This window comes from Lithobates pipiens, unplaced genomic scaffold (genome assembly GCF_037356315.1).
Source record: "Lithobates pipiens isolate NorthernLeopardFrog02 unplaced genomic scaffold, aLitPip1_a1.2 Scaffold_107, whole genome shotgun sequence".
NCBI lineage: Eukaryota > Metazoa > Chordata > Amphibia > Anura > Ranidae > Lithobates > Lithobates pipiens.
The window spans coordinates 636,799-646,917 of record NW_027507693.1 but is presented as its reverse complement, the minus strand read 5'-3'; the positions used below and the strand labels follow the sequence as shown (position 1 = coordinate 646,917).

The 10,119-nt window shown below is 43.7% G+C and overlaps 4 pseudogenes; all 4 read left to right on the top strand.

Annotated features, from left to right (window-relative positions):
• Positions 1-6,384: 6,384 nt before the first annotated feature.
• Positions 6,385-6,503, top strand: LOC143958602 (5S ribosomal RNA; annotated as a pseudogene).
• Positions 6,504-6,796: 293 nt separating this feature from the next.
• On the top strand, positions 6,797-6,915 carry LOC143958746 (5S ribosomal RNA; annotated as a pseudogene).
• Positions 6,916-7,686: 771 nt separating this feature from the next.
• On the top strand, positions 7,687-7,805 carry LOC143959043 (5S ribosomal RNA; annotated as a pseudogene).
• A 1,885-nt stretch (positions 7,806-9,690) lies between these two features.
• LOC143958931 (5S ribosomal RNA) lies at positions 9,691-9,881 on the top strand (annotated as a pseudogene).
• The last annotated feature ends 238 nt before the right edge of the window (positions 9,882-10,119 follow it).

Below are 10,119 nucleotides of genomic sequence, written 5' to 3'. Positions count from 1 at the left end.
TTTTAGCGCCTCAGTGAGAAAGTAGCCTAAAACGCATGGATTTTTCTTGCATGCTGATGCTTCAAAGTTGGGTAAATGCAAAAGGGTCTTAAAATTCTTAAATATATACTGTAATGTGCCAAATTCTTCCATCTGCCCTGGGAACCCCTCATAATGGCACAACAGGTGTACAGACCTGGAAACTCAGCACAGGGATGGTGGGAAGCCTACATAATGGGCATAGCAGTTGTAAGCTGTATAGACGTGGGAACACATCACCAGGATGTTGGGAACCCCTCATAATCACATCAGGTGTAAAGACCTGGGAAATCATCACAGGGTTAGTGCCAGCAGGTTTACAGAACTGGGAGCACAGCACAGGGATGGTGAGAACCCCTCATGGGTCTGTACACCTGTGCCCAAGCGCTCAGCACAGGGATGGTGGGAACCACTCACAACTGGCACAGCAGCCAGCAGGTGTACAAACATGGGAGCCCCTCATAATGGGGAAAAAGTTATACAGACCTGGGAACACAGCACAGGGATGGTGAGAACCATTCAGAATGGGCACAGCAGGTGTACATAACTGGGAACTCAGCACAGACTGTGCCCACTCTTAATGGGCACAGCAGCCAGCAGCTGTACAGACCCAGGAGCTCAGCACAGCAACGGTAAGAACTCCTCAATGTGCACATGTCTACAGATGCGGGAACTCTGCACAGGGATGGTGAGAACCCTCTCATAATGGGGCCAGCGGGTGTACAGACGAGGGAACAACCAGTGTACAGAGCCAGGAACAAAACACAGATCCCATGCCATTCTATATATCGCTGGGGATGCCCTTCAAAGCTAACTATTTCAAGAGATGATCACACTGAAGTAGTGACTACGTTAGAAGAAGGGCTGGCTCTATTAAGGACATGTGACATCATTCCAGAATCTTCAACAGTTACCCCAGCTTCCACTGCTACACCGATAACTCCTGGCCAAACAGTTTCTCGCAAGCACAAAGCTAAGAAATGAAAATACACTGGTTGAACACCCTACGCTACCACTTTAACGCAACGTTTTAGTTCTCATGGCCACTTAGATGGCTAAGACATTATACTTCACCCCAAATATTGTTGGGCAGTCCTACTGCCTCAGAATTAAATTCGTAATCCCTCTTTTTACTCCTACTGTTTGGGATACAGACCTTTACCTGTTTCTACTATGTTTATTTTTGCTAGTTTTGGTTTGCTTTTTTGTTTTTACTCCTCTACTCTCTCTAGGATGGACCTCAGTACCAAGCATGTTTACTTCTTGTCACTCTGTGGAACTGAACCCTCGAATATGGACTCGTGGATCTTTTATAGACGTAATCACGTCCAATACGAACGCAACTACCCATCATCCGATAGTAAGGTAAAATGTTGAACATAATCTCTTTTAACACTTACGGCTTAAATCACCCTGTGGAAAGAACTGCTCTATGGAAGGAAGCTCTGAAACTGCAGGCTGATATTTTATGCATCCAGGAGTCCCATCTGCTACCATCTGATCAGTTTCGATTAAAACATCCCAGATATCCCCAAATCTTTTTTGCTTCTGCTGCACAAAAAACCAGAGGAGTTGCCATCGCCATTAGAGATACTGTTTCTTTTAAAGAACTGGAGACAATCCCGGATAAGGAAGGGAGGTATTTGATCTTAATAGGAGATATAAATAACAAAACCTACACGATCGTTTGTCTCTATGCTCCAAACTCCCACCAGATGAGTTTCCTAAAATGGCTATTAAAGAGCATATCCACTGTTAAGAAAGGGGCCTTGGTGGTTTTTGGAGATTTCAATCTTACCGCAGACTATGCAATCGACACTACCACTAAGTCCAGACGCCCTTTGTCTTCCCTACAAACGCTCTTTCATTCGGAAGAGCTCTACGACGCCTGGAGGTGTCAGCACCCAGGAGAAAGGGACTTTTCATTCCACATAATGCCAGACATAATTCCTACTCTCGTATTGACATGATTTTAGTAGATAGAGTTGTGTTGCAACAGCTGTCCTCCTCCGCCATCCACGACATCTCATGGTCTGACCATGCTACAGTGTCAGTCGCGGTGGCGGAGGGGAACGCTTATTTGGGAGATTTTGTGTGGAGGGCCAATTCTAATCTGCTCAGTGTACCCGAACATGCGACCTTCATATCAAACAAATTAAAGGAATATTTTGAAATTAATTCATCCTCAGTCTCTGACCCGTCAGTTCTGTGGTGTGCCCATAAGGCATACATAAGGGGCATAATGATACAACTAAATTCGAGAATTAATAAACAAAAAAATAAACAACTAGATCTCCTATTACAAGAGATTAAATCACTTGAAATCCAGAATAAGGTCGCACCCATGGTTTCTCTGGCAGATAAATTGACCAAACTCCGTTGTGATCTTAGACGTATGCTTTTAGAACGCTATGATAAATATATCGCAGCTATTAAGGTTTAATCATTATGCTCTGGGCAATAGAGCAAGTAAATTACTGGCCTATATTTTAAAAGAACACAGAGCCCGTACCAGAATCCCTTATATTAAATGCTCTGTGGGCAACGGCAGGATCATTGATCCTAAGGGTATTGCTGATGCCTTCGCTAATTATTATTCTACCCTGTACAACCTCCAGCAGGATGGAAACACCTATCAACCCTCAGAATCAGACATATAAGGTTTTTTGGAGGAGATAGCTCTCCCGGCCCTTTCCCGGGAACAACTACAATCTTTAAATGCACCAATCTCACCACTAGAAATACAGGAAGCAATCCACTCTCAACCGATTGGCAAATCCCCAGGCCCAGATGGGCTACCCAATGATTATTACAAAACATTTGCCTCCACTCTAGTGTCTCCTCTAAAAGATACATTTACTCATGCAATACAGACATTTTCGTTCCCCCCCTGAAATGCTTAAAGCATACATTGTCACTATACCCAAACCGGGGAAAAGCCCTGATGAACCCACCAATTTCCGTCCGATTTCTCTTTTAAATACAGATGTTAAATTATACGCTAAAATAATTGCCCAGAGACTAGCCCAGCTTATTCCTCTTGATTAATCCTGACCAATCGGGTTTCACACCTGGTAGGCAGCCATCGGACGCAACTCGCAGGGTGGTGGATATCCTCCACTGTAAAAATTCCTGTCGGACGCCTTCTCTGCTCCTATCTTTGGATGTGGAGAAGGCGTTTGACAGGATACACTGGGAATACATGGTCCATACCCTTAAAAAGTTTGGCCTTGGGGGACCTATATTGTCAGCCATATTAGCCTTATACTCCTCACCTTCCGCACAAGTATACACATCCAATACACTATCGCGATCCTTTACAATCTCCAACGGGACTAGACAGGGGTGCCCCCTCTCCCCTTTTATTTCCAACCTTCTTATGGAGCCCCTAGCGGAAAAAATTAGATCCCACCCAAATATCACAGGTTTCTCTTTCCCCAATCATACTCATAAAATAAACGTATTTGCCGACGATGTTATTTTATTCCTAACCTCCCCGTCACATTCCTTAATCAATGCCCACATAGTCCTTAACGAATTTCGTAAAATCTCCTATTATAAAGTTAATTTCACCAAATCACTAATTCTCCCTATACATGTCCCACCTGCTCTTCAAAATCGACTACAACTCCAATTCCCCTACTCATGGACTGCAGAACAAATAACTTATCTTGGCCTCCAAATTACCAAAGACCCCTCTAAATTAGCAGATACTAACTATCATGCCCTTATAAAGAAATTAACCTTACAAACCGCTCGACTTGCCAAATCCGAATTAACATGGTCTGGACGCCTAGCGTCTTTTAAGATGTTACTTCTTCCCCAAATCTTATACATCTTCCGCACCCTCCCAATACCCCTCAAGACCACCCATTTAAAAGCACTAGATTCCATACTGACAAAATATATCTAACTAAAAAAAAACTGAGATGTACCACAGTCATATTAGCTAAACAAAGAGGGGCAGGGGGTATGGGGTTCCCAGTCCTGCTGGACTACTACCGTGCATCTCTGCTCACTCAACTTAGAACATGGTTCCTATGTGGAGCAGACATTCCGTGGTGCAAACTAGAACAGACCCTAAGCCCCACCAGAGATCTTTCTCACCTTCTTTTACTTGATAGTTGGAGCCATGTTCCTTTACAAAACTTACCCATGACCCTCCGGGCCTCATGAAAAGCTTGGAGGGATCTATGTGGTGCCTTAACCCCGTCGGATAAACAAATAGAAATACCAATACCCCTGGTTACAATTGAAGGTGCTATTCCAAACATTAGACTTATTAATTGGACGTCCAGGGGGATTACCCAGTTAAGTGATATGTTCCATAACGACTTCCTAAAAACATTCCCACAGCGGCAAGAACAATACGGTCTTCCAAGTAGTGAACGTTACACATATGATCAGATCTCCCATCTCTTAAAACCGTTAGGGGTTCATCATTTATATATTCAAGAAGCTGCTTGGAAATTTTTCACAGTCTCTGCTGCTACCCCAAAAGGGATCTCCATTTTTTACACGCTTTTTCAACGCAAAACCACCTTTATTAAATCAGTACCATATCAGAAATGGGAGACAGAAATGCAGACCACATTCACATCTCAACAATGGCAAAAAGCCCTAAACACTGTGTATAAATCATCAAAGTGTGTGAATCACTGGGAATTGACTCACAAAATCACGTTGAGATGGTACTTGACTCCATACCGTCTTCATACGTTTTTTCCAGGTCATTCCTCTTTATGCTGGAGGGGATGTGGAGAGGTGAGTAACGTTATGCACATCATGTGGACCTGTAAACATATAACTAGTTTTTGGAATGCTGTGTTTCGATTAATTTCCTCTATTACCGGGTTGATTACATATCCAAAGAACAGCTTGGCTCTATTTAATCTGGGAATTGAGGTATTTCCGCCAGATTTTCGCACGGTGGTTACACATATACTGATTGCGGCTAGATTACTTATTACTAGGAAGTGGAAAAGTGATGTTCCCAAAAACATTTCGGACATATATCCTATCATACAAACACACTACAAATGGGGAAGCCTTATGGGCTGTAAAATCAGGTTCCAAGAGACAGATTGATGGTAGGTGGAAATGCTGGCTGGAAAAATTTCCACAGTAGTCGTGAGATTATACTAGTAAATACTGAAGTTTGCCCAAAAGGGTGAGTCCATTACTTTCAAGAGATAAGGCAGGAAGTTATTTATGCTGTACCATAGCGGATATATACCTATAGGTCCATACTGGAGGTCCAAATTGGTAATATAATACTCTTCAGATTATATTTTGTTAGAGGATTTATTGCCAGACCACTTAAATCCCGGTCTTGGTTTTTCTCAGTTCTCTTTTTCTTTTTTCTTTTTTCTATGGTCTTCTTTTTCTTTCACCTTTTCTATATATCTGCTTTCCTAACTTAGAGGCGTATATATCCTTTTACGTGTAAAGGAAAGTCTGCAACTGTTAAGTACTACATTAATCACCTGTAAAAAATTTTAATCAATGCTGTTGACTATTGATCCAAATGTTCCATATGTGATATATGTATACTGGCTCAAGATTTACTGCTGATTATTGATACTATCATGACATTATGGAATTTTATACACCTATAACGACCTCTTGTAACAAATATGTATGGAAATTTATACTTCTGTTATGTTCTGAAAATATTTCTAATAAAAACTAAACTGAAAAAAAAAAAAAGAGGGTTGAAGGTGCCCAAAGAGATTGCCTATGGCCACGACACCCTGAAATCAACCGATCTTGTTTGATCTCAGAGGCTAAGCAGGGTCGGGCCTGGTTAGATCTGGATGGGAGACCCCCAGGAATACCATGTGCCGTAGGTTTGGCATCAACTTGTTTTTTTCCCTGGTTTCCCAAGGTGACCACTGTAGCGTTTGTCAAGAGGGCTGAGGCTGCCCAAAAAGATTGCCTATGGGCACATGACCCTGAAAGCACCTGATCTCAAAGGCTAAGCAGGGTTGGGCCTGGTTAGTAGCTGGATGGGAGACTGCCTGGGAATACCCATTGCCACATGCTTCTTTTTTTTTTTCTTTTTTTGGCGTTGACTTGTTATTTCCCTTGTTTCCCAAGGTGACCATCTTGGCATTTTGTCAAGAGGGTTGAGCATGCGCAAAGTGGTTGCCTAAGGCCACATCACCCTGAAAGCGACAAATCTCGTCTTATCTCGGAGGCTAAGCAGCATCGGGCCTGATTTATACCTAGTTGGGAGACCGCCTGGGAATACCAGGTGCCGTAAATATTATTATTATTTTTTTTTGGTGTTGACTTTTTTTCTCTTGTTTCCCAAGGTGACAATCTTGGTGTTTGTCAAGAGGGTTGAGGGTGCCCAAAGCAATTGCCTATGGGCACATCACCCTGAAAACACCCCATCTCATCTGATCTCGGAGGTTATGCAGGGTCGAGCCTGGTTAGTACCTGGATGGGAGACCGCCTGGGAATACCAGGTGCCGTAGGTTTATTTTTTTATTTTTTTGGTGTTGACTTGTTTTTTCCCTTGTTTCCCAAGGTGACAATCTTGGCATTTGTCAAGAGGGTTGAGGGTGCCCAAAGAGATTGTCTACGGGCACATCACCCTAAAAGCGCCCCATCTCACCGCATATCTGAGGAGAAGTAGGGGCGGGCCGGGTTAGTACGCAGATGGGAGAGCGCCTGGGAATACTAGGTGATGTAGGTTTCTTTTCTTTTTTCTCTTTTTACCCATGGATACCATCTTGGCATTTGTCAAGAGGGTTGAAGTTGCACAAAGATTGCCTACGGCCACATCACCCTGAAAGCGCACCATCTCATCTGATCTCGGAGACTAAGCAGTGGTGGGCCTGGTTAGTACTTGGATGGGAGACCACCTGGGAATATCAGGTGCTATAGGCTTCTTTTTTTTTTTCTTTTTGGCATTGACTTGTTTTTTTCCCTTGTTTCTCAAGGTGACCAGCTTGGCGTTTGTCAAAAAGGGTTGAGGATACCCAAAGAGATTGCATACAGCCATATCACTGTGAAAGCGCCCAATCTCATCTGATCTCGGAGGCTAAGCATGGTCGAGCCTAGTGACCATCTTTGCGTTTGTCAAGAGGGATGAGGTTGCCTATAGAGATTGCCCATGGGTAGGGTCGGGCCTGGTAAGTACCTGGATGGGAGATCACCTAGGAATACAAGGTGCTGTAGGCTTCCTTTTTTTTTCATTTGGGCGTTGACTTGTTTTTTCCCTTGTTTCCCCAAAGTGCATTTTGGCATTTGTCAAGGGGGTTGACGGTGCCCAAAAAGATTGGCTACGGCCACATCACCTTGAAAGCGCCCCATCTTGTCTCACCTCAGAGGCTAAGCAGGGGCTGAGCCTGGTTAATACCTGGATGGCAGACCGCCTGGGAATACCAGGTGCCGTAGGCTTATTTTTTTTTTTTTGCGTTTACTTGTTTTTTTCCCTTGTTTCCCAAGGTGACTATATTGGCGTTTGTCAAGATGGTTGAGGGTGTCTGAAGAAATTGACTATGGCCACATCACCCTCAAAGTGACTAATCTCGGAGGCTAAGCATGGTCAGGCCTGGTTAGTACCCGGATGAGAGACTGCCTGGGAATACCAGGTGCCATAGGCTTCTCTTTTTTTGGCTTTTTTTTCCAAGAGGGTTCAGGGTGCCCAAAGCGATTGCCCATGGCCACATCTCCCTGAAAGCAACTAATCTCATCTGATCTCGGATGCTTAGCAGGGTTGGGCCTGGTTAGAACCTGGATGGGAGACCCCCTAGGAATACCAAGTGCTGTAGGTTTCTTTTTTTTTGTTGTTGACTTGTTTTTTTCCCTTGTTTCCTAAGGTGACCATCTTGGCGTTTGTCAAGAGGGTTGAGTGTGCCGAAAGACATTGCCTATGGGAACATGACCCTGAAAGCGCCTGATCTCGGAGGCTTAGCAGGGTCGGGCTTGGCTAGAACCTGGATGGGGAGACCCCCTGGGATTATCAAGTGCCGTAGGTTTCTTTTTTTTTCTTTGGCGACGATTAGTTTTTTTCACTTGTTTCCCAAGGTGACCATCTTGGAGTTTCTCAAGAGGGTTGAGGGTGCCGAAAGAGATTAAATACGGCCACATCACCCTGAAAGTGCCTGATCTTGTCTGATCTCGGAGGCTGAGCAGCGTCTGCCCTGGTTAGTAGACATGGACGCCGTCGATAAATTCATTTCGTTCTGTTCCGTTTTGATTCGTAATAAAATGAATTCGTACTTTGTATTTCGTGCCCGAAATTCCGTTCTGTTTCGTACGAAATACGAATTGTCGTTAACATGTACGAACGTTCTTTACGATAAATTTAAAGGCAAAAACATTGCTCATTATGCTTATTATGACTTGCAGAAGACTTCTGTGATAGAAGTCAATGTAAGTTGCCTGAAGACATCAGTGAAGGACGTTCATCCTCTGGGCAGGCTGCCAAGAAAAGAACAAAATGATACAATGTTTCTTCTTCAATGGGCTGAACTCCATGTGTAGAAGTTCTCAGTTTAACCATTTAAAGACTAAATCTTTTCTGACACTTGTTGCTTACAAGTAAAAATCCAGTAGGTCTTTCAAACGCAAGTTAGCCCTTTTTTTTTCAGTCGACCTCTAGGGAGCAGTGACATTAGTAGCGTGACATACAGCAATGACACCTGCACCGTGATAGAGTGATCTGACAACAGCACCGTGATAGAGAGCACTGACATCAGCAGCGTGACATACAGCAATGACACCTGCACCGTGATATACAGCAGTGTGACATACAGCAATGACACCTGCACCGTGATAAAGGGCTAATTTGCATTTGAAAGACCTCTGCGCAAATACCACGTCACAAAATATTGCAACAACCGCTATTTTATTACCTAGGGTCTCTGCTAAAAAAAATATATAATTTTTGGGGCTTCTGAGTGATTTTCTAGCAGAAAATACTGGATTTTTACTTGTAAGCAACAAGTGTCAGAAAAGATTTAGTCTTTAAATGGTTAAACTGAAAACTTCTACACACGGAGTTCAGCCCATTGAAGAAGAAACATTGTATCATTTTGTTCTTTTCTTGGCAGCCTGCCCAGAGAGGTTGAAAGTCCTTCACTGATGTCTTCAGGCAATTTACATTGACTTCTATCACAGAAGTCTTCTGCAAGTCATAATAAGCATAATGATTGAGATCCGGAATTCGTAAACAAAGGTTCGTATTCCGTACAGAATTCGGACGCACGGCAATTTGTATTTCGGATCCTCCCGAACGTACAAATTGAGAAATTCGTACGAATTTGCGATTCGTACGAAACGAAGCGCACATGTCTACTAGTTAGTAACAAATGTGAGACATCCTGGCAATAACCAGTCCCATTTGCTTCTTTTTTTTTGGGCGTTGACTTGTTTTTTCCCCTACTTTCCCTAGGTGACCATCTTGGTGCTAGTCAAGAGGGTTGAGAGTGCCCAAAGGTATTGCTTATGGCCACGACACCCTGAAAGCAACCAATCTCGTTTAATCTCAGAGGCTAAGCAGGGTCGGGCCTGGTTAGTACCTGAGTGGGAGACCGCCTGGGAATACAAGGTGCCGTAATTTTTTATTTTTTTGCCGTTGACTTGTTTTTTTCCCTTGTTTCTCAAGGTGACCATCTTGGCGCTTGTCAAAGAGGGTTGGGGATACCCAAAGAGATTGCCTACGGCCATATCACCGTGAAAGCGCCCGATCTCGTCTGATCTCGAAGGCTAAGCAAGGTCGGGCCTAGTGACCATCTTTGCATTTGTCAAGAGGGATGAGGGTGCCCAAAGAGATTGCCTATGGGCTGGGTAGGGCCTGGTTAGTACCTGGATGGGAGACCGTCTGGGAATACCAGGTGCTGTAGGCTTTTTTTTTTTGGGAGTTGACCTGTTTTTTATTTCTGGTTTCCCAAGATGACCTTCTTGGCATTTCTCAAGAGGGTTTTGGGTGCCAGAAGAGATTGCCTCTGGCCATTCCACTCTGAAAGCACCCAAGCTCATCTGGCCTTGAAGGCTAAGCAGAGATGGGCCTGTTTAGTACCTAGATGGGAGACCGCCTTTTTTTGTGGTTCCCCAAGGTGACCATCTTGGCATTTCTCAAGAGGG